This window comes from Hyperolius riggenbachi, chromosome 2, assembly GCF_040937935.1.
Source record: "Hyperolius riggenbachi isolate aHypRig1 chromosome 2, aHypRig1.pri, whole genome shotgun sequence".
In the NCBI taxonomy this organism is placed as follows: domain Eukaryota; kingdom Metazoa; phylum Chordata; class Amphibia; order Anura; family Hyperoliidae; genus Hyperolius; species Hyperolius riggenbachi.
This window is the reverse complement of record NC_090647.1, coordinates 540059921-540077532: the sequence shown is the minus strand read 5'-3', so window position 1 is coordinate 540077532 and position 17612 is coordinate 540059921. Positions and strand designations below refer to the sequence as shown.

Below are 17612 nucleotides of genomic sequence, written 5' to 3'. Positions count from 1 at the left end.
AGGTGAGGCTTCCCACGCGTGCTCATAGCCATTGGGCCTCAAACCCAAAAAAATGCCTGCAGCACCTGGAGTTCACAGCCGGTCTCCCATGCAGCTACTAACCAGGCCTAAAGCCGCTTAGCTTCCACAACCTGACGAGAGCGGGCGCTTTTGGCTTAGTGTGGCCGCAGGCGAACTCCAAAGCGCCGTTCCGGCGTCTTGAAGGTGAGGCTTCCCACGCGTGCTCATAGCCATTGGGCCTCAAACCCAAAAAAACACCTGCAGCACCTGGGGTTCACAGCCAGTCTCCCATGCAGCTACTAACCAGGCCTGAAGCCGCTTAGCTTCCGCAATCTGACGAGAGCGGGCCCTTTCGTCTTAGTGTGGCCACAGAAAAACTCCAAGGCGCCTTGAAGGTGAGGCTTCCCACGCGTGCTCATAGCCATTGGGCCTCAAACCCAAAAAAACACCTGCAGCACACAGCCGGTCTCCCATGCAGCTACTATTCAGGCCTGAAGCCGCTTAGCTTCCGCGATCCGACGAGAGCGGGCGCTTTCGGCTTAGTGTAGCCGCTGGCAAACTCCAAGGCGCCGTTCCGGCGCCTTGAAGGTGAGGCTTCCCACGCGTGCTCATAGCCATTGGGCCTCAAATCCAAAAAAACACCTGCAGCACCTGGGGTTCACAGCCGGTCTCCCATGCAGCTACTAACCAGGCCTGAAGCCGCTTAGCTTCCGCGATCTGACGAGAGCGGGCGCTTTCGCCTTAGTGTGGCCGCAGACAAACTCCAAGGCGCCTTGAAGGTGAGGCTTCCCACGCGTGCTCATAGCCATTGGGCCTCAAACCCTAAAAAACACTTGCAGCACCTGGGGTTCACAGCCAGTCTCCCATGCAGCTACTAACCAGGCCTGAAGCCGCTTAGCTTCCGCGATATGACGAGAGTGGGCGCTTTCGGCTTAGTGTGGCCGCAGGAAAACTCCAAGGTGCCGTTCCGGCGCCTTGAAGGTGAGGCTTCCCACGCGTGCTCATAGCCATTGGGCCTCAAACCCAAAAAAACACCTGCAGCACCTGCGGTTCACAACCAGTCTCCCATGCAGCTACTAACCAGGCCTGAAGCCGCTTAGCTTCCGCAATCTGACGAGAGCGGGCGCTTTCGGCTTAGTGTGGCTGCAGGCAAACTCCAAAGCGCCGTTCCGGCGCCTTGAAGGTGAGGCTTCCCACGCGTGCTCATAGCCATTGGGCCTCAAACCCCAAAAAACACCTGCAGCACCTGGGGTTCACAGCCGGTCTCCCATGCAGCTACTAACCAGGCCTGAAGCCGCTTAGCTTCCGTGATCTGACGAGAGCGAGCGCTTTCGGCTTAGTGTGGCCGCAGGCAAACTCCAAAGCGCCGTTCCGGCGCCTTGAAGGTGAGGCTTCCCACGCGTGCTCATAGCCATTGGGCCTCAAACCCAAAAAAACGCCTGCTGCACCTGGGGCTCACAGCCAGTCTCCCATGCAGCTACTACTCAGGCCTGAAGCCGCTTAGCTTCCGCGATCTGAAGGAGAGCGGGCGCTTTCGGCTTAGTGTGGCCGCAGGCAAACTCCAAAGCGCCGTTCCGGCGTCTTGAAGGTGAGGCTTCCCACGCGTGCTCATAGCCATTGGGCCTCAAACCCAAAAAAACTCCTGCAGCACCTGGGGTTCACACCCAGTCTCCCATGCAGCTACTAACCAGGCCTAAAGCCACTTAGCTTCCACGATCTGACGAGAGCGGGCGCTTTCGGCTTAGCGTGGCCGCATGCAAACTCCAAGGCGCCGTTCCAGCGCCTTGAAGGTGAGGCTTCCCACGCGTGCTCATAGCCATTGGGCCTCAAACCCAAAAAAACGCCTGCAGCACCTGGGGTTCACAGCCAGTCTCCCGTGCAGCTACTAAACAGGCCTGAGGCCGCTTAGGTTCCGCGATCAGACGAGAGCGGGCGCTTTCGGCTTAGTGTGGCCGCTGGCAAGATCCAAAGCGCCGTTCCGGCGCCTGGAAGGTGAGGCTTCCCACGCGTGCTTATAGCCATTGGGCCTCAAAACCAAAAAAACGCCTGCAGCACCTGGGGTTCACAGCCGGTCTCCCATGCAGCTACTAACCAGGCCTAAAGCCGCTTAGCTTCAGCAATCTGACGAGAGCAGGCGCTTTCGGCTTAGTGTGGCCGCAGGCAAACTCCAAGGAGCCGTTCCGGCGCCTTGAAGGTGAGGCTTACCACGCGTGCTCATAGCCATTGGGCCTCAAACCCAAAAAAACACCTGCAGCACCTGGGGTTCACGGCCGGTCTCCCATGCAGCTACTAACAAGGCCTGAAGCCGCTTAGCTTCCGCGATCTGACAAGAGCGGGCGCTTTCGGCTTAGTGTGGCTGCAGGCAAACTCCAAGGCGCCGTTCCGGCGCCTTGAAGGTGAGGCTTCCCATGCGTGCTCATAGCCATTGGGCCTCAAACCCAAAAAAACACCTGCAGCACCTGTGGTTCACAGCCGGTCACCCATGCAGCTACTAACCAGGCCTGAAGCCGCTTAGCTTCCGCGATCTGACGAGAGCGGGCGCTTTCGGCTTAGTGTGGCCGCATGCAAACTCCAAAGCGCCGTTCCGGCGCCTTGAAGGTGAGGCTTCCCATGCGTGCTCATAGCCATTGGGCCTCAAACCCAAAAAAACGCCTGCAGCACCTGGGGTTCACAGCCTGTCTCCCATGCAGCTACTAACCAGGCCTGAAGCCGCTTAGCTTCCGCGATCTGACGAGAGCGGGCGCTTTCGGCTTAGTGTGGCCGCAGGCAAACTCCAAGGCGCCGTTCCGGCGCCTTGAAGGTGAGGCTTCCCATGCGTGCTCATAGCCATTGGGCCTCAAACCCAAAAAACCGCCTGCAGCACCTGGGGATCACAGCCGGTCTCCCATGGAGCTACTAACCAGGCCTGAAGCCGCTTAGCTTCCGCGATCTGACAAGAGCGGGCGCTTTCAGCGTAGTGTGACCGCAGGCAAACTCCAAGGCGCCGTTCCGGCGCCTTGAAGGTGAGGCTTCCCACGCGTGCTCATAGCCATTGGGCCTCAAACCCAAAAAACGCCTGCAGCACCTGGGGTTCACAGCCGGTCTCCCATGCAGCTACTAACCAGGCATGAAGCCGCTTAGATTCCACAATCTGACGAGAGCGGGCGCTTTCGGCTTAGTGTGGCCGCAGGAAACCTCCAAGGCGCCGTTCCGGCGTCTTGAAGGTGAGGCTTCCCACGCGTGCTCATAGCCATTGGGCCTCAAACCCAAAAATACACCTGCAGCACCTGGGGTTCACAGCCAGTCTCCCATGCAGCTACTAACAAGGCCTGAAGCCGCTTAGCTTCCGCGATCTGACAAGAGCGGGCGCTTTCGGCTTAGTGTGGCCACAGGCAGTCTCCAAGGCGCCGTTCCGGCGCCTTGAAGGTGAGGCTTCCCACGCGTGCTCATAGCCATTGGGCCTCAAACCCAAAAAAACGCCTGCAGCACCTGGGGTTCACAGCCAGTCTCCCGTGCAGCTACTAAACAGGCCTGAGGCCGCTTAGGTTCCGCGATCAGACGAGAGCGGGCGCTTTCGGCTTAGTGTGGCCGCTGGCAAGATCCAAAGCGCCGTTCCGGCGCCTGGAAGGTGAGGCTTCCCACGCGTGCTTATAGCCATTGGGCCTCAAAACCAAAAAAACGCCTGCAGCACCTGGGGTTCACAGCCGGTCTCCCATGCAGCTACTAACCAGGCCTGAAGCCAATTAGCTTCCGCAATCTGACGAGAGCGGGCGCTTTCGGCTTAGTGTGGCCGCAGGCAAACTCCAAGGCGCCGTTCCGGCGCCTTGAAGGTGAGGCTTCCCACGCGTGCTCATAGCCATTGGGCCTCAAACCCAAAAAAACACCTGCAGCACCTGGGGTGCACAGCCGGTCTCCCATGCAGCTACTAACCAGGTCTGAAGCCGCTTAGCTTCAGCAATCTGATGAGAGCAGGCGCTTTCGGCTTAGTGTGGCCGCAGGCAAACTCCAAGGAGCCGTTCCGGCGCCTTGAAGGTGAGGCTTACCACGCGTGCTCATAGCCATTGGGCCTCAAACCCAAAAAAACACCTGCAGCACCTGGGGTTCACAGCCGGTCTCCCATGCAGCTACTAACAAGGCCTGAAGCCGCTTAGCTTCCGCGATCTGACAAGAGCGGGCGCTTTCGGCTTAGTGTGGCCGCAGGCAAACTCCAAGGCGCCGGAAGGTGAGGCTTCCCATGCGTGCTCATAGCCATTGGGCCTCAAACCCAAAAAAACACCTGCAGCACCTGTGGTTCACAGCCGGTCACCCATGCAGCTACTAACCAGGCCTGAAGCCGCTTAGCTTCCGCGATCTGACGAGAGCGGGCGCTTTCGGCTTAGTGTGGCCGCAGGCAAACTCCAAAGCGCCGTTCCGGCGCCTTGAAAGTGAGGCTTCCCATGCGTGCTCATAGCCATTGGGCCTCAAACCCCAAAAAACGCCTGCAGCACCTGGGGTTCACAGCCGGTCTCCCATGCAGCTACTAACCAGGCCTGAAGCCGCTTAGCTTCCGCGATCTGACGAGAGCGGGCGCTTTCGGCTTAGTGCGGCCGCAGGCAAACTCCAAGGCGCCGTTCCGGCGCCTTGAAGGTGAGGCTTCCCATGCGTGCTCATAGCCATTGGGCCTCAAACCCAAAAAAACGCCTGCAGCACCTGGGGATCACAGCCGGTCTCCCATGGAGCTACTAACCAGGCCTGAAGCCGCTTAGCTTCCGCGATCTGACAAGAGCGGGCGCTTTCAGCATAGTGTGACCGCAGGCAAACTCCAAGGCGCCGTTCCGGCGCCTTGAAGGTGAGGCTTCCCACGCGTGCTCATAGCCATTGGGCCTCAAACCCAAAAAACGCCTGCAGCACCTGGGGTTCACAGCCGGTCTCCCATGCAGCTACTAACCAGGCATGAAGCCGCTTAGATTCCACAATCTGACGAGAGCGGGCGCTTTCGGCTTAGTGTGGCCGCAGGAAACCTCCAAGGCGCCGTTCCGGCGTCTTGAAGGTGAGGCTTCCCACGCGTGCTCATAGCCATTGGGCCTCAAACCCAAAAATACACCTGCAGCACCTGGGGTTCACAGCCAGTCTCCCATGCAGCTACTAACAAGGCCTGAAGCCGCTTAGCTTCCGCGATCTGACAAGAGCGGGCGCTTTCGGCTTAGTGTGGCCACAGGCAGTCTCCAAGGCGCCGTTCCGGCGCCTTGAAGGTGAGGCTTCCCACGCGTGCTCATAGCCATTGGGCTTCAAACCCAAAAAAACGCCTGCAGCACCTGGGGTTCACAGCCAGTCTCCCGTGCAGCTACTAAACAGGCCTGAGGCCGCTTAGGTTCCGCGATCAGACGAGAGCGGGCGCTTTCGGCTTAGTGTGGCCGCTGGCAAGATCCAAAGCGCCGTTCCGGCGCCTGGAAGGTGAGGCTTCCCACGCGTGCTTATAGCCATTGGGCCTCAAAACCAAAAAAACGCCTGCAGCACCTGGGGTTCACAGCCGGTCTCCCATGCAGCTACTAACCAGGCCTGAAGCCAATTAGCTTCCGCAATCTGACGAGAGCGGGCGCTTTCGGCTTAGTGTGGCCGCAGGCAAACTCCAAGGCGCCGTTCCGGCGCCTTGAAGGTGAGGCTTCCCACGCGTGCTCATAGCCATTGGGCCTCAAACCCAAAAAAACACCTGCAGCACCTGGGGTGCACAGCCGGTCTCCCATGCAGCTACTAACCAGGTCTGAAGCCGCTTAGCTTCAGCAATCTGATGAGAGCAGGCGCTTTCGGCTTAGTGTGGCCGCAGGCAAACTCCAAGGAGCCGTTCCGGCGCCTTGAAGGTGAGGCTTACCACGCGTGCTCATAGCCATTGGGCCTCAAACCCAAAAAAACACCTGCAGCACCTGGGGTTCACAGCCGGTCTCCCATGCAGCTACTAACAAGGCCTGAAGCCGCTTAGCTTCCGCGATCTGACAAGAGCGGGCGCTTTCGGCTTAGTGTGGCCGCAGGCAAACTCCAAGGCGCCGGAAGGTGAGGCTTCCCATGCGTGCTCATAGCCATTGGGCCTCAAACCCAAAAAAACACCTGCAGCACCTGTGGTTCACAGCCGGTCACCCATGCAGCTACTAACCAGGCCTGAAGCCGCTTAGCTTCCGCGATCTGACGAGAGCGGGCGCTTTCGGCTTAGTGTGGCCGCAGGCAAACTCCAAAGCGCCGTTCCGGCGCCTTGAAAGTGAGGCTTCCCATGCGTGCTCATAGCCATTGGGCCTCAAACCCCAAAAAACGCCTGCAGCACCTGGGGTTCACAGCCGGTCTCCCATGCAGCTACTAACCAGGCCTGAAGCCGCTTAGCTTCCGCGATCTGACGAGAGCGGGCGCTTTCGGCTTAGTGCGGCCGCAGGCAAACTCCAAGGCGCCGTTCCGGCGCCTTGAAGGTGAGGCTTCCCATGCGTGCTCATAGCCATTGGGCCTCAAACCCAAAAAAACGCCTGCAGCACCTGGGGATCACAGCCGGTCTCCCATGGAGCTACTAACCAGGCCTGAAGCCGCTTAGCTTCCGCGATCTGACAAGAGCGGGCGCTTTCAGCATAGTGTGACCGCAGGCAAACTCCAAGGCGCCGTTCCGGCGCCTTGAAGGTGAGGCTTCCCACGCGTGCTCATAGCCATTGGGCCTCAAACCCAAAAAACGCCTGCAGCACCTGGGGTTCACAGCCGGTCTCCCATGCAGCTACTAACCAGGCCTGAAGCCGCTTAGATTCCACAATCTGACGAGAGCGGGCGCTTTCGGCTTAGTGTGGCCGCAGGAAAACTCCAAGGCGCCGTTCCGGCGTCTTGAAGGTGAGGCTTCCCACGCGTGCTCATAGCCATTGGGCCTCAAACCCAAAAATACACCTGCAGCACCTGGGGTTCACAGCCAGTCTCCCATGCAGCTACTAACAAGGCCTGAAGCCGCTTAGCTTCCGCGATCTGACAAGAACGGGCGCTTTCGGCTTAGTGTGGCCGCAGGCAGTCTCCAAGGCGCCGTTCCGGCGCCTTGAAGGTGAGGCTTCCCACGCGTGCTCATAGCCATTGGGCCTCAAACCCAAAAAAACGCGTGCAGCACCTGGGGTTCACAACCGGTCTCCCATGCAGCTACTAACCAGGCCTGAAGCAGCTTAGCTTCCACAATCTGACAAGAGCAGGCGCTTTCGGCTTAGTGTGGCCGCAGGCAAACTCTAAGGCGCCGTTCCGGCGCCTTGAAGGTGAGGCTTCCCACGCGTGCTCATAGCCATTGGGCCTCAAACCCAAAAAAACACCTGCAGCACCTGGGGTTAACAGCCGGTCTCCCATTCAGCTACTAACCAGGCCTGAAGCCGCTTAGCTTCCGCGATCTGACAAGAGCGGGCGCTTCCGGCCTAGTGTGGCCGCAGGCAGTCTCCAAGGCGCCGTTCCGGCGCCTTGAAGGTGATGCTTCCCACGCGTGCTCATAGCCATTGGGCCTCAAACCCCAAAAACGCCCACAGCACCTGGGGTTCACAGCCAGTCTCCCATGCAGCTACTAACAAGGCCTGAAGCCGCTTAGCTTCCGCGATCTGACAAGAGCGGGCGCTTTCGGCTTAGTAAGGCCGCAGGCAGTCTCCAAGGCGCCGTTCCGGCGCCTTGAAGGTGAGGCTTCCCACGCGTGCTCATAGCCATTGGGCCTCAAACCCAAAAAAACGCCTGCAGCACCTGGGGTTCACAACCGGTCTCCCATGCAGCTACTAACCAGGCCTGAAGCAGCTTAGCTTCCACAATCTGACAAGAGCAGGCGCTTTCGGCTTAGTGTGGCCGCAGGAAAACTCTACGGCGCCGTTCCGGCGCCTTGAAGGTGAGGCTTCGCACGCGTGCTCATAGCCATTGGGCCTCAAACCCAAAAAAACACCTGCAGCACCTGGGGTTCACAGCCGGTCTCCCATGCAGCTACTAACCAGGCCTGAAGCCGCTTAGCTTCCGCGATCTGACAAGAGCGGGCGCTTTCGGCTTAGTGTGGCCACAGGCAGTCTCCAAGGCGCCGTTCCGGCGCCTTGAAGGTGAGGCTTCCCACGCGTGCTCATAGCCATTGGGCCTCAAACCCAAAAAACGCCCACAGCACCTGGGGTTCACAGCCAGTCTCCCATGCAGCTACTAACCAGGCCTGAAGCCGCTTAGCTTCCGCGATCTGACGAGAGCGGGCGCTTTCGGCTTAGTGTGGCCGCAGGCAAACTCCAAGGCGCCGTTCTGGCGCCTTGAAGGTGAGGCTTCCCACGCGTGCTCATAGCCATTGGGCCTCAAACCCAAAAAAACGCCTGCAGCACCTGGGGTTCACAGCCGGTCTCCCATGCAGCTACTAACCAGGCCTGAAGCCGCTTAGCTTCTACGATCTGTCGAGAGCGGGCGCTTTCGGCTTAGTGTGACCGCAGGCAAACTCCAGAGCGCCGTTCCGGCGCCTTGAAGGTGAGGCTTCCCACTCGTGCTCATAGCCATTGGGCCTCAAACCCAAAAAACGCCTGCAGCACCTGGGGTTCACAGCCGGTCTCCCATGCAGCTACTAAACAGGCCTGAAGCCGCTTAGCTTCCACGATATGATGAGAGCGGGCGCTTTCGGCTTAGTGTGGCCACAGGCAAACGCCAAGGCGCCGTTCCGGCGCCTTGAAGGTGAGGCTTACCACGCGTGCTCATAGCCATTGGGCCTCAAACCCAAAAAAACACCTGCAGCACCTGGGGTTCACAGCCGGTCTCCCATACAACTACTATTCAGGCCTGAAGCCGCTTAGCTTCCGCGATCTGACGAGAGCGGGCGCATTCGCCTTAGTGTGGCTACAGGCAAACTCCAAGGGGCCTTGAAGGTGAGGCTTCCCACGCGTGCTCATAGCCATTGGGCCTCAAACCCAAAAAAACGCCTGCAGCACCTGGGGTTCACAGCCAGTCTCCCATGCAGCTAGTAACCAGGCATGAAGCCGCTTAGCTTCCGTGATCTGATGAGAGCGGGCGCTTTCGGCTTAGCGTGGCCGCAGGCAAACTCCAAGGCGCCATTCCGGCGCCTTGAAGGTGAGGTTTCCCACGCGTGCTCATAGCCATTGGGCCTCAAACCCAAAAAAATGCCTGCAGCACCTGGCGTTCACAGCCGGTCTCCCATGCAGCTACTAACCAGGCCTAAAGCCGCTTAGCTTCCACAACCTGACGAGAGCGGGCGCTTTTGGCTTAGTGTGGCCGCAGGCAAACTCCAAGGCGCCGTTCCGGCGTCTTGAAGGTGAGGCTTCCCACGCGTGCTCATAGCCATTGGGCCTCAAACCCAAAAAAATGCCTGCAGCACCTGGGGTTCACAGCCGGTCTACCATGCAGCTACTAACCAGGCCTAAAGCCACTTAGCTTCCACGATCTGACGAGAGCAGGCGCTTTTGGCTTAGTGTGGCCGCAGGAAAACTCCAAGGCGCCGTTCCGGCGCCTTGAAGGTGAGGCTTCCCACGCGTGCTCATAGCCATTGGGCCTCAAACCTAAAAAAACACCTGCAGCACCTGGGGTTCACAGCCAGTCTCCCATGCAGCTACTAACCAGGCCTGAAGCCGCTTAGCTTCCGCAATCTGACGAGAGCGGGCCCTTTCGGCTTAGTGTGGCCACAGGGAAACTCCAAGGCGCCTTGAAGGTGAGGCTTCCCACGCGTGCTCATAGCCATTGGGCCTCAAACCCAAAAAAACACCTGGAGCACCTGGGGTTCACAGCCGGTCTCCCATGCAGCTACTATTCAGGCCTGAAGCCGCTTAGCTTCCGCGATCTGACGAGAGCGGGCGCTTTCGGCTTAGTGTAGCCGCAGGCAAACTCCAAGCCGCCGTTCCGGCGCCTTGAAGGTGAGGCTTCCCACGCGTGCTCATAGCCATTGGGCCTCAAACCCAAAAAAACACCTGCAGCACCTGGGGTTCACAGCCGGTCTCCCATGCAGCTACTAACCAGGCCTGAAGCCGCTTAGCTTCCGCGATCTGACGAGAACGGGCGCTTTCGCCTTAGTGTGTCCGCAGGCAAACTCCAAGGCGCCTTGAAGGTGAGGTTTCCCACGCGTGCTCATAGCCAATGGGCCTCAAACCCTAAAAAACGCTTGCAGCACCTGGGGTTCACAGCCAGTCTCCCATGCAGCTACTAACCAGGCCTGAAGCCGCTTAGCTTCCGCGATCTGACGAGAGCGGGCGCTTTCGGCTTAGTGTGGCCGCAGGAAAACTCCAAGGTGCCGTTCCGGCGCCTTGAAGGTGAGGCTTCCCACGCGTGCTCATAGCCATTGGGCCTCAAACCCAAAAAAACGCCTGCAGCACCTGGGGTACACAGCCAGTCTCCCATGCAGCTACTAACCAGGCCTGAAGCCACTTAGCTTCCACGATCTTACGAGAGCGGGCGCTTTCGGCTTAGTGTGGCCGCAGGCAAAATCCAAGGCGCCGTTCCGGCGTCTTGAAGGTGAGGCTTCCCACGCGTACTCATAGCCATTGGGCCTCAAACCCCAAAAAACACCTGCAGCACCTGGGGTTCACAGCCGGTCTCCCATGCAGCTACTAACCAGGCCTGAAGCCGCTTAGCTTCCACGATCTGACGAGAGCGGGCGCTTTCGGCTTAGTGTGGCCGCAGGCAAACTCCAAGGCGCCGTTCCGGCGCCTTGAAGGTGAGGCTTCCCACGCGTGCTCATAGCCATTGGGCCTCAAACCCAAAAATACACCTGCAGCACCTGGGGTTCACAGCCAGTCTCCCATGCAGCTACTAACCAGGCCTGAAGCCGCTTAGCTTCCGCAATCTGACGAGAGCGGGCCATTTCGGCTTAGTGTGGCCACAGGGAAACTCCAAGGCGCCTTGAAGGTGAGGCTTTCCACGCGTGCTCATAGCCATTGGGCCTCAAACCCAAAAAAACACCTGCAGCACCTGGGGTTCACAGCCGGTCTCCCATGCAGCTACTATTCAGGCCTGAAGCCGCTTAGCTTCCGCGATCTGACAAGAGCAGGCGCTTTCGGCTTAGTGTGGCCACAGGAAAACTCCAAGTCGCCGTTCCGGCGCCTTGAAGGTGAGGCTTCCCACGCGTGCTCATAGCCATTGGGCCTCAAACCAAAAAAAACACCTGCAGCACCTGGGGTTCACAGCCGGTCTCCCATGCAGCTACTAACCAGGCCTGAAGCCGCTTAGCTTCCGCAATCTGACGAGAGCAGGCGCTTTCGGCTTAGTGTGGCCGCAGGCTAACTCCAAGGCGCCGTTCCGGCGCCTTGAAGGTGAGGCTTCCCACACGTGCTCATAGCCATTGGGCCTCAAACCCTAAAAAACACTTGCAGCACCTGGGGTTCACAGGCAGTCTCCCATGCAGCTACTAACCAGGCCTGAAGCCGCTTAGCTTCCACAATCTGACGAGAGCGGGCGCTTTCGGCTTAGTGTGGCCGCAGACAAACTCCAAGCCGCCGTTCCGGCGTCTTGAAGGTGAGGCTTCCCACGCGTGCTCATAGCCATTGGGCCTGAAACCCAAAAAAACACCTGCGGCACCTGGGGTTCACAGCCGGTCTCCCATGCAGCTACTAACCAGGCCTGAAGCCGCTTAGTTTCTACGATCTGTCGAGAGCGGGCGCTTTCGGCTTAGTGTGACCGCAGGCAAACTCCAAGCCGCCGCTCCGGCGCCTTGAAGGTGAGGCTTCCCACGCGTGCTCATAGCCATTGGGCCTCAAACCCAAAAAACGCCTGCAGCACCTGGGGTTCACAGCCGGTCTCCCATGCAGCTACTAACCAGGCCTGAAGCCGCTTAGCTTCCGCACTCTGACGAGAGCGGGCGCTTTTGGCTTAGTGTGGCCGCAGGCAAACTCCAAGCCGCCGTTCCGGCGCCTTGAAGGTGAGGCTTCCCACGCGTGCTCATAGCCATTGGGCCTCAAACCCAAAAAAACGCCTGCAGCACCTGGGGTTCACAGCCAGTCTCCCATGCAGCTACTAAACAGGCCTGAAGCCGCTTAGCTTCCACGATCTGACGATAGCAGGCCCTTTCGGCTTAGTGTGGCCGCAGGCAAACTCCAACGCGCCATTCCGGCGCCTTGAAGGTGAGGCTTCCCACGCGTGCTCATAGCCATTGGGCCTCAAACCCCAAAAAATGCCTGCAGCACCTGGGGTTCACAGCCGGTCTTCCATGCAGCTACTAACCAGGCCTGAAGCCGCTCAGCTTCCGCAATCTGACGAGAGTGGGCGCTTTCGGCTTAGTGTGGCCGCAGGAAAACTCCAAGGCGCCATTTCGGCGCCTTGAAGGTGAAGCTTCCCACGCGTGCTCATAGCCATTGGGCCTCAAACCCAAAAAAACCACCTGCAGCACCTGGGGTTCACAGCCAGTCTCCCATGCAGCTACTAACCAGGCCTGAAGCTGCTTAGCTTCCACGATATGATGAGAGCGGGCGCTTTCAGCTTAGTGTGACCACAGGCAAACTCCAAGGCGCCGTTCCGGCGCCTTGAAGGTGAGGCTTACCACGCGTGCTCATAGCCATTGGGCCTCAAACCCAAAAAAACACCTGCAGCACCTGGGGTTCACAGCCGGTCTCCCATACAGCTACTATTCAGGCCTGAAGCCGCTTAGCTTCCGCGATCTGACGAGAGCGGGCACATTCGCCTTAGTGTGGCCGCAGGCAAACTCCAAGGCGCCTTGAAGGTGAGGCTTCCCACGCGTGCTCATAGCCATTGGGCCTCAAACCCAAAAAAACGCCTACAGCACCTGGGGTTCACAGCCAGTCTCCCATGCAGCTACTAACCAGGCCTGAAGCCGCTTAGCTTCCGCGATCTGACGAGAGCAGGCGCTTAGTGTGGCCGCAGGCAAACTCCAAGGCGCCGTTCCGGCGCCTTGAAGGTGAGGCTTCCCATGCGTGCTCATAGCCATTGGGCCTCAAACCCAAAAAAACGCCTGCAGCACCTGGGGTTCACAGCCAGTCTCCCATGCAGCTACTAACCAGGCATGAAGCCGCTTAGCTTCCGTGATCTGACGAGAGCAGGCGCTTTCGGTTTAGCGTGGCCGCAGGCAAACTCCAAGGCGCCATTCCGGCGCCTTGAAGGTGAGGCTTCCCACGCGTGCTCATAGCCATTGGGCCTCAAACCCAAAAAAATGCCTGCAGCACCTGGAGTTCACAGCCAGTCTCCCATGCAGTTACTAACCAGGCCTAAAGCCGCTTAGCTTCCACAACCTGACGAGAGCGGGCACTTTTGGCTTAGTGTGGCCGCAGGCAAACTCCAAGGCGCCGTTCCGGCGTCTTGAAGGTGAGGCTTCCCACGCGTGCTCATAGCCATTGGGCCTCAAACCCAAAAAAACACCTGCAGCACCTGGGGTTCACAGCCGGTCTCCCATGCAGCTACTAACCAGGCATGAAGCCACTTAGCTTCCGCGATCTGACGAGAGCGGGCGCTTTCGGCTTAGTTTGGCCGCAGGCAAACTCCAAGGCGCCGTTCCGGCGCCTTGAAGGTGAGGCTTCCCACGCGTGCTCATAGCCATTGGGCCTCAAACCCAAAAAAACACCTGCAGCACCTGGGGTTCACAGCCGGTCTCCCATGCAGCTACTAACCAGGCCTGAAGCCGCTTAGTTTCTACGATCTGTCGAGAGCGGGCGCTTTCGGCTTAGTGTGACCGCAGGCAAACTCCAAGCCGCCGTTCCGGCGCCTTGAAGGTGAGGCTTCCCACGCGTGCTCATAGCCATTGGGCCTCAAACCCAAAAAACGCCTGCAGCACCTGGGGTTCACAGCCGGTCTCCCATGCAGCTACTAACCAGGCCTGAAGCCGCTTAGCTTCCGCACTCTGACGAGAGCGGGCGCTTTTGGCTTAGTGTGGCCGCAGGAAAACTCCAAGCCGCCGTTCCGGCGCCTTGAAGGTGAGGCTTCCCACGCGTGCTCATAGCCATTGGGCCTCAAACCCAAAAAAACACCTGCAGCACCTGGGGTTCACAGCCTGTCTCCCATGCAGCTCCTAACCAGGCCTGAAACCGCTTAGCTTCCACGATCTGACGAAAGCGGGCGCTTTCGGCTTAGTGTGGCCGCAAGAAAACTCCAGGGCGCCGTTCTGGCGCCTTGAAGGTGAGGCTTCCCACGCGTGCTCATAGCCATTGGGCCTCAAACCCAAAAAAACGCCTGCAGCACCTGGGGTTCACAGCCAGTCTCCCATGCAGCTACTAAACAGGCCTGAAGCCGCTTAGCTTCCACGATCTGACGATAGCAGGCCCTTTCGGCTTAGTGTGGCCGCAGGCAAACTCCAACGCGCCATTCCGGCGCCTTGAAGGTGAGGCTTCCCACGCGTGCTCATAGCCATTGGGCCTCAAACCCAAAAAAATGACTGCAGCACCTGGGGTTCACAGCCAGTCTCCCATGCAGCTACTAACAAGGCCTGAAGCCGCTTAGCTTCCGCGATCTGACAAGAGCGGGCGCTTTCGGCTTAGTAAGGCCGCAGGCAGTCTCCAAGGCGCCGTTCCGGCGCCTTGAAGGTGAGGCTTCCCACGCGTGCTCATAGCCATTGGGCCTCAAACCCAAAAAAACGCCTGCAGCACCTGGGGTTCACAACCGGTCTCCCATGCAGCTACTAACCAGGCCTGAAGCAGCTTAGCTTCCACAATCTGACAAGAGCAGGCGCTTTCGGCTTAGTGTGGCCGCAGGAAAACTCTACGGCGCCGGAAAGCGCCTTGAAGGTGAGGCTTCCCACGCGTGCTCATAGCCATTGGGCCTCAAACCCAAAAAAACACCTGCAGCACCTGGGGTTCACAGCCAGTGTCCCATGCAGCTACTAACCAGGCCTGAAGCCGCTTAGCTTCCGCAATCTGACGAGAGCGGGCCCTTTCGGCTTAGTGTGGCCACAGGGAATCTCCAAGGCGCCTTGAAGGTGAGGCTTCCCACGCGTGCTCATAGCCATTGGGCCTCAAACCCAAAAAAACCACCTGCAGCACCTGGGGTTCACAGCCAGTCTCTCATGCAGCTACTAACCAGGCCTGAAGCTGCTTAGCTTCCACGATATGATGAGAGCGGGCGCTTTCAGCTTAGTGTGGCCAAAGGCAAACTACAAGGCGCCGTTCCGGCGCCTTGAAGGTGAGGCTTACCACGCGTGCTCATAGCCATTGGGCCTCAAACCCAAAAAAACACCTGCAGCACCTGGGGTTCACAGCCGGTCTCCCATACAGCTACTATTCAGGCCTGAAGCCGCTTAGCTTCCGCGATCTGACGAGAGCGGGCGCATTCGCCTTAGTGTGGCCGCAGGCAAACTCCAAGGCGCCTTGAAGGTGAGGCTTCCCACGCGTGCTCATAGCCATTGGGCCTCAAACCCAAAAAAACGCCTACAGCACCTGGGGTTCACAGCCAGTCTCCCATGCAGCTACTAACCAGGCCTGAAGCCGCTTAGCTTCCGCGATCTGACGAGAGCAGGCGCTTAGTGTGGCCGCAGGCAAACTCCAAGGCGCCGTTCCGGCGCCTTGAAGGTGAGGCTTCCCATGCGTGCTCATAGCCATTGGGCCTCAAACCCAAAAAAACGCCTGCAGCACCTGGGGTTCACAGCCAGTCTCCCATGCAGCTACTAACCAGGCATGAAGCCGCTTAGCTTTCGTGATCTGACGAGAGCAGGCGCTTTCGGTTTAGCGTGGCCGCAGGCAAACTCCAAGGCGCCATTCCGGCGCCTTGAAGGTGAGGCTTCCCACGTGTGCTCATAGCCATTGGGCCTCAAACCCAAAAAAATGCCTGCAGCACCTGGAGTTCACAGCCAGTCTCCCATGCAGCTACTAACCAGGCCTAAAGCCACTAAGCTTCCACAACCTGACGAGAGCAGGCACTTTTGGCTTAGTGTGGCCGCAGGCAAACTCCAAGGCGCCGTTCCGGCGTCTTGAAGGTGAGGCTTCCCATGCGTGCTCATAGCCATTGGGCCTCAAACCCAAAAAAACACCTGCAGCACCTGGGGTTCACAGCCAGTCTCCCATGCAGCTACTAACCAGGCCTGAAGCCGCTTAGCTTCCGCAATCTGACGAGAGCGGGCCCTTTCGGCTTAGTGTGGCCACAGGGAAACTCCAAGGCGCCTTGAAGGTGAGGCTTCCCACACGTGCTCATAGCCATTGGGCCTCAAACCCAAAAAAACACCTGCAGCACCTGGGGTTTACAGCCGGTCTCCCATGCAGCTACTATTCAGGCCTGAAGCCGCTTAGCTTCCGCGATCTGACGAGAGCGGGCGCTTTCGGCTTAGTGTGGCCGCAGGAAAACTCCAAGGTGCCGTTCCGGCGCCTTGAAGGTGAGGCTTCCCACGCGTGCTCATAGCCATTGGGCCTCAAACCCAAAAAAACGCCTGCAGCACCTGGGGTTCACAGCCAGTCTCCCATGCAGCTACTAACCAGGCCTGAAGCCGCTTAGCTTCCGCGATCTGACAAGAGCGGGCGCTTTCAGCTTAGTGTGGCCGCAGCCAAACTCCAAGGCGCCGTTCCGGCGTCTTGAAGGTGAGGCTTCCCACGCGTGCTCATAGCCATTGGGCCTCAAACCCAAAAAAACGCCTGCAGCACCTGGGGTTCACAGCCGGTCTCCCATGCAGCTACTAACCAGGCCTGAAGCCGCTTAGCTTCCACGATCTGACGAGAGCGGGCGCTTTCGGCTTAGTGTGGCTGCAGGAAAGCACCAAGGCGCCGGAAAGCGCCTTGAAGGTGAGGCTTCCCACGCGTGCTCATAGCCATTGGGCCTCAAACCCAAAAAAACACCTGCAGCACCTGGGGTTCACAGCCAGTGTCCCATGCAGCTACTAACCAGGCCTGAAGCCGCTTAGCTTCCGCAATCTGACGAGAGCGGGCCCTTTCAGCTTAGTGTGGCCACAGGGAATCTTCAAGGCGCCTTGAAGGTGAGGCTTCCCACGCGTGCTCATAGCCATTGGGCCTCAAACCCAAAAAAACACCTGCAGCACCTGGGGTTCACAGCCGGTCTCCCATTCAGCTACTATTCAGGCCTGAAGCCGCTTAGCTTCTGCGATCTGACGAGAGCAGGCGCTTTCGGCTTAGTGTAGCCGCAGGCAAACTACAAGGCGCCGTTCCGGCGCCTTGAAGGTGAGGCTTCCCACGCGTGCTCATAGCCATTGGGCCTCAAACCCAAAAAAACACCTGCAGCACCAGGGGTTCACAGCCGGTCTCCCATGCAGCTACTAACCAGGCCTGAAGCCACTTAGCTTCCGCAATCTGACGAGAGCGGGCGCTTTCAGCTTAGTGTGGCCACAGGCAAACTCCAAGTCGCCGTTCCGGCGCCTTGAAGGTGAAGCTTCCCACGCGTGCTCATAGCCATTGGGCCTTAAACCCAAAAAAACACCTGCAGCACCTGGGGTTCACAGCCGGTCTCCCATGCAGATACTAACCAGGCCTGAAGCCGCTTAGCTTCCGCAATCTGACGAGAGCAGGCGCTTTCGGCTTAGTGTGGCCGCAGGCAAACTCCAAGGCGCCGTTCCGGCGCCTTGAAGGTGAGGCTTCCCACACGTGCTCATAGCCATTGGGCCTCAAACCCTAAAAAACACCTGCAGCACCTGGGGTTCACAGGCAGTCTCCCATGCAGCTACTAACCAGGCCTGAAGCCGCTTAGCTTCCGCGATCTGACAAGAGCGGGCGCTTTCAGCTTAGTGTGGCCGCAGCCAAACTCCAAGGCGCCGTTCCGGCGTCTTGAAGGTGAGGCTT

The 17612-nt window shown here is 58.9% G+C and overlaps 83 pseudogenes; all 83 read right to left on the bottom strand.

The window, feature by feature from the left end:
- Positions 1–53: 53 nt before the first annotated feature.
- Positions 54–172, bottom strand: LOC137551827 (5S ribosomal RNA; annotated as a pseudogene).
- Positions 173–255: 83 nt separating this feature from the next.
- Positions 256–374, bottom strand: LOC137554457 (5S ribosomal RNA; annotated as a pseudogene).
- Positions 375–639: 265 nt separating this feature from the next.
- Positions 640–758, bottom strand: LOC137549653 (5S ribosomal RNA; annotated as a pseudogene).
- Positions 759–830: 72 nt separating this feature from the next.
- On the bottom strand, positions 831–949 carry LOC137554495 (5S ribosomal RNA; annotated as a pseudogene).
- An 83-nt stretch (positions 950–1032) lies between these two features.
- LOC137552879 (5S ribosomal RNA) lies at positions 1033–1151 on the bottom strand (annotated as a pseudogene).
- An 83-nt stretch (positions 1152–1234) lies between these two features.
- LOC137549841 (5S ribosomal RNA) lies at positions 1235–1353 on the bottom strand (annotated as a pseudogene).
- Positions 1354–1436: 83 nt separating this feature from the next.
- On the bottom strand, positions 1437–1556 carry LOC137552484 (5S ribosomal RNA; annotated as a pseudogene).
- Positions 1557–1639: 83 nt separating this feature from the next.
- On the bottom strand, positions 1640–1758 carry LOC137554093 (5S ribosomal RNA; annotated as a pseudogene).
- An 83-nt stretch (positions 1759–1841) lies between these two features.
- Positions 1842–1960, bottom strand: LOC137554372 (5S ribosomal RNA; annotated as a pseudogene).
- An 83-nt stretch (positions 1961–2043) lies between these two features.
- LOC137548735 (5S ribosomal RNA) lies at positions 2044–2162 on the bottom strand (annotated as a pseudogene).
- An 83-nt stretch (positions 2163–2245) lies between these two features.
- Positions 2246–2364, bottom strand: LOC137552888 (5S ribosomal RNA; annotated as a pseudogene).
- Positions 2365–2447: 83 nt separating this feature from the next.
- On the bottom strand, positions 2448–2566 carry LOC137549418 (5S ribosomal RNA; annotated as a pseudogene).
- An 83-nt stretch (positions 2567–2649) lies between these two features.
- Positions 2650–2768, bottom strand: LOC137548972 (5S ribosomal RNA; annotated as a pseudogene).
- Positions 2769–2851: 83 nt separating this feature from the next.
- LOC137554033 (5S ribosomal RNA) lies at positions 2852–2970 on the bottom strand (annotated as a pseudogene).
- Positions 2971–3052: 82 nt separating this feature from the next.
- Positions 3053–3171, bottom strand: LOC137554347 (5S ribosomal RNA; annotated as a pseudogene).
- Positions 3172–3254: 83 nt separating this feature from the next.
- Positions 3255–3373, bottom strand: LOC137553682 (5S ribosomal RNA; annotated as a pseudogene).
- An 83-nt stretch (positions 3374–3456) lies between these two features.
- Positions 3457–3575, bottom strand: LOC137554370 (5S ribosomal RNA; annotated as a pseudogene).
- An 83-nt stretch (positions 3576–3658) lies between these two features.
- LOC137551026 (5S ribosomal RNA) lies at positions 3659–3777 on the bottom strand (annotated as a pseudogene).
- An 83-nt stretch (positions 3778–3860) lies between these two features.
- On the bottom strand, positions 3861–3979 carry LOC137553318 (5S ribosomal RNA; annotated as a pseudogene).
- Positions 3980–4062: 83 nt separating this feature from the next.
- LOC137552063 (5S ribosomal RNA) lies at positions 4063–4181 on the bottom strand (annotated as a pseudogene).
- A 71-nt stretch (positions 4182–4252) lies between these two features.
- LOC137559185 (5S ribosomal RNA) lies at positions 4253–4371 on the bottom strand (annotated as a pseudogene).
- Positions 4372–4454: 83 nt separating this feature from the next.
- On the bottom strand, positions 4455–4573 carry LOC137558273 (5S ribosomal RNA; annotated as a pseudogene).
- Positions 4574–4656: 83 nt separating this feature from the next.
- On the bottom strand, positions 4657–4775 carry LOC137553763 (5S ribosomal RNA; annotated as a pseudogene).
- An 82-nt stretch (positions 4776–4857) lies between these two features.
- On the bottom strand, positions 4858–4976 carry LOC137554346 (5S ribosomal RNA; annotated as a pseudogene).
- An 83-nt stretch (positions 4977–5059) lies between these two features.
- On the bottom strand, positions 5060–5178 carry LOC137553681 (5S ribosomal RNA; annotated as a pseudogene).
- Positions 5179–5261: 83 nt separating this feature from the next.
- On the bottom strand, positions 5262–5380 carry LOC137554369 (5S ribosomal RNA; annotated as a pseudogene).
- An 83-nt stretch (positions 5381–5463) lies between these two features.
- Positions 5464–5582, bottom strand: LOC137551025 (5S ribosomal RNA; annotated as a pseudogene).
- Positions 5583–5665: 83 nt separating this feature from the next.
- LOC137553317 (5S ribosomal RNA) lies at positions 5666–5784 on the bottom strand (annotated as a pseudogene).
- Positions 5785–5867: 83 nt separating this feature from the next.
- Positions 5868–5986, bottom strand: LOC137552062 (5S ribosomal RNA; annotated as a pseudogene).
- A 71-nt stretch (positions 5987–6057) lies between these two features.
- On the bottom strand, positions 6058–6176 carry LOC137559184 (5S ribosomal RNA; annotated as a pseudogene).
- Positions 6177–6259: 83 nt separating this feature from the next.
- LOC137558272 (5S ribosomal RNA) lies at positions 6260–6378 on the bottom strand (annotated as a pseudogene).
- An 83-nt stretch (positions 6379–6461) lies between these two features.
- LOC137553762 (5S ribosomal RNA) lies at positions 6462–6580 on the bottom strand (annotated as a pseudogene).
- An 82-nt stretch (positions 6581–6662) lies between these two features.
- On the bottom strand, positions 6663–6781 carry LOC137553271 (5S ribosomal RNA; annotated as a pseudogene).
- Positions 6782–6864: 83 nt separating this feature from the next.
- Positions 6865–6983, bottom strand: LOC137553742 (5S ribosomal RNA; annotated as a pseudogene).
- Positions 6984–7066: 83 nt separating this feature from the next.
- On the bottom strand, positions 7067–7185 carry LOC137554570 (5S ribosomal RNA; annotated as a pseudogene).
- An 83-nt stretch (positions 7186–7268) lies between these two features.
- On the bottom strand, positions 7269–7387 carry LOC137549348 (5S ribosomal RNA; annotated as a pseudogene).
- An 82-nt stretch (positions 7388–7469) lies between these two features.
- LOC137554045 (5S ribosomal RNA) lies at positions 7470–7588 on the bottom strand (annotated as a pseudogene).
- An 83-nt stretch (positions 7589–7671) lies between these two features.
- LOC137554460 (5S ribosomal RNA) lies at positions 7672–7790 on the bottom strand (annotated as a pseudogene).
- An 83-nt stretch (positions 7791–7873) lies between these two features.
- On the bottom strand, positions 7874–7992 carry LOC137549557 (5S ribosomal RNA; annotated as a pseudogene).
- An 82-nt stretch (positions 7993–8074) lies between these two features.
- Positions 8075–8193, bottom strand: LOC137549872 (5S ribosomal RNA; annotated as a pseudogene).
- An 83-nt stretch (positions 8194–8276) lies between these two features.
- Positions 8277–8395, bottom strand: LOC137552633 (5S ribosomal RNA; annotated as a pseudogene).
- Positions 8396–8477: 82 nt separating this feature from the next.
- On the bottom strand, positions 8478–8596 carry LOC137552936 (5S ribosomal RNA; annotated as a pseudogene).
- An 83-nt stretch (positions 8597–8679) lies between these two features.
- On the bottom strand, positions 8680–8798 carry LOC137550626 (5S ribosomal RNA; annotated as a pseudogene).
- Positions 8799–8870: 72 nt separating this feature from the next.
- LOC137554038 (5S ribosomal RNA) lies at positions 8871–8989 on the bottom strand (annotated as a pseudogene).
- Positions 8990–9072: 83 nt separating this feature from the next.
- Positions 9073–9191, bottom strand: LOC137552567 (5S ribosomal RNA; annotated as a pseudogene).
- Positions 9192–9274: 83 nt separating this feature from the next.
- Positions 9275–9393, bottom strand: LOC137551860 (5S ribosomal RNA; annotated as a pseudogene).
- Positions 9394–9476: 83 nt separating this feature from the next.
- On the bottom strand, positions 9477–9595 carry LOC137553918 (5S ribosomal RNA; annotated as a pseudogene).
- A 72-nt stretch (positions 9596–9667) lies between these two features.
- On the bottom strand, positions 9668–9786 carry LOC137551853 (5S ribosomal RNA; annotated as a pseudogene).
- An 83-nt stretch (positions 9787–9869) lies between these two features.
- On the bottom strand, positions 9870–9988 carry LOC137552574 (5S ribosomal RNA; annotated as a pseudogene).
- Positions 9989–10060: 72 nt separating this feature from the next.
- Positions 10061–10179, bottom strand: LOC137550931 (5S ribosomal RNA; annotated as a pseudogene).
- Positions 10180–10262: 83 nt separating this feature from the next.
- Positions 10263–10381, bottom strand: LOC137553472 (5S ribosomal RNA; annotated as a pseudogene).
- An 83-nt stretch (positions 10382–10464) lies between these two features.
- LOC137548216 (5S ribosomal RNA) lies at positions 10465–10583 on the bottom strand (annotated as a pseudogene).
- An 83-nt stretch (positions 10584–10666) lies between these two features.
- Positions 10667–10785, bottom strand: LOC137554293 (5S ribosomal RNA; annotated as a pseudogene).
- A 72-nt stretch (positions 10786–10857) lies between these two features.
- On the bottom strand, positions 10858–10976 carry LOC137552438 (5S ribosomal RNA; annotated as a pseudogene).
- An 83-nt stretch (positions 10977–11059) lies between these two features.
- Positions 11060–11178, bottom strand: LOC137549857 (5S ribosomal RNA; annotated as a pseudogene).
- An 83-nt stretch (positions 11179–11261) lies between these two features.
- Positions 11262–11380, bottom strand: LOC137553176 (5S ribosomal RNA; annotated as a pseudogene).
- Positions 11381–11463: 83 nt separating this feature from the next.
- Positions 11464–11582, bottom strand: LOC137554102 (5S ribosomal RNA; annotated as a pseudogene).
- An 82-nt stretch (positions 11583–11664) lies between these two features.
- On the bottom strand, positions 11665–11783 carry LOC137550739 (5S ribosomal RNA; annotated as a pseudogene).
- Positions 11784–11866: 83 nt separating this feature from the next.
- On the bottom strand, positions 11867–11985 carry LOC137554574 (5S ribosomal RNA; annotated as a pseudogene).
- An 83-nt stretch (positions 11986–12068) lies between these two features.
- Positions 12069–12187, bottom strand: LOC137554128 (5S ribosomal RNA; annotated as a pseudogene).
- An 84-nt stretch (positions 12188–12271) lies between these two features.
- LOC137553986 (5S ribosomal RNA) lies at positions 12272–12390 on the bottom strand (annotated as a pseudogene).
- Positions 12391–12473: 83 nt separating this feature from the next.
- On the bottom strand, positions 12474–12592 carry LOC137551618 (5S ribosomal RNA; annotated as a pseudogene).
- Positions 12593–12859: 267 nt separating this feature from the next.
- Positions 12860–12978, bottom strand: LOC137554408 (5S ribosomal RNA; annotated as a pseudogene).
- An 83-nt stretch (positions 12979–13061) lies between these two features.
- Positions 13062–13180, bottom strand: LOC137554043 (5S ribosomal RNA; annotated as a pseudogene).
- An 83-nt stretch (positions 13181–13263) lies between these two features.
- Positions 13264–13382, bottom strand: LOC137551550 (5S ribosomal RNA; annotated as a pseudogene).
- An 83-nt stretch (positions 13383–13465) lies between these two features.
- Positions 13466–13584, bottom strand: LOC137554209 (5S ribosomal RNA; annotated as a pseudogene).
- Positions 13585–13666: 82 nt separating this feature from the next.
- LOC137552031 (5S ribosomal RNA) lies at positions 13667–13785 on the bottom strand (annotated as a pseudogene).
- Positions 13786–14070: 285 nt separating this feature from the next.
- On the bottom strand, positions 14071–14189 carry LOC137554573 (5S ribosomal RNA; annotated as a pseudogene).
- An 83-nt stretch (positions 14190–14272) lies between these two features.
- Positions 14273–14391, bottom strand: LOC137553242 (5S ribosomal RNA; annotated as a pseudogene).
- An 83-nt stretch (positions 14392–14474) lies between these two features.
- On the bottom strand, positions 14475–14593 carry LOC137554459 (5S ribosomal RNA; annotated as a pseudogene).
- An 82-nt stretch (positions 14594–14675) lies between these two features.
- On the bottom strand, positions 14676–14794 carry LOC137554303 (5S ribosomal RNA; annotated as a pseudogene).
- A 275-nt stretch (positions 14795–15069) lies between these two features.
- LOC137550045 (5S ribosomal RNA) lies at positions 15070–15188 on the bottom strand (annotated as a pseudogene).
- Positions 15189–15455: 267 nt separating this feature from the next.
- Positions 15456–15574, bottom strand: LOC137554592 (5S ribosomal RNA; annotated as a pseudogene).
- Positions 15575–15657: 83 nt separating this feature from the next.
- Positions 15658–15776, bottom strand: LOC137554489 (5S ribosomal RNA; annotated as a pseudogene).
- Positions 15777–15859: 83 nt separating this feature from the next.
- On the bottom strand, positions 15860–15978 carry LOC137553917 (5S ribosomal RNA; annotated as a pseudogene).
- Positions 15979–16050: 72 nt separating this feature from the next.
- LOC137548651 (5S ribosomal RNA) lies at positions 16051–16169 on the bottom strand (annotated as a pseudogene).
- An 83-nt stretch (positions 16170–16252) lies between these two features.
- Positions 16253–16371, bottom strand: LOC137552536 (5S ribosomal RNA; annotated as a pseudogene).
- An 83-nt stretch (positions 16372–16454) lies between these two features.
- Positions 16455–16573, bottom strand: LOC137548790 (5S ribosomal RNA; annotated as a pseudogene).
- Positions 16574–16655: 82 nt separating this feature from the next.
- LOC137554476 (5S ribosomal RNA) lies at positions 16656–16774 on the bottom strand (annotated as a pseudogene).
- Positions 16775–16846: 72 nt separating this feature from the next.
- Positions 16847–16965, bottom strand: LOC137547640 (5S ribosomal RNA; annotated as a pseudogene).
- Positions 16966–17048: 83 nt separating this feature from the next.
- On the bottom strand, positions 17049–17167 carry LOC137552130 (5S ribosomal RNA; annotated as a pseudogene).
- An 83-nt stretch (positions 17168–17250) lies between these two features.
- On the bottom strand, positions 17251–17369 carry LOC137549853 (5S ribosomal RNA; annotated as a pseudogene).
- Positions 17370–17452: 83 nt separating this feature from the next.
- LOC137552181 (5S ribosomal RNA) lies at positions 17453–17571 on the bottom strand (annotated as a pseudogene).
- Between the last annotated feature and the right edge of the window lie 41 nt (positions 17572–17612).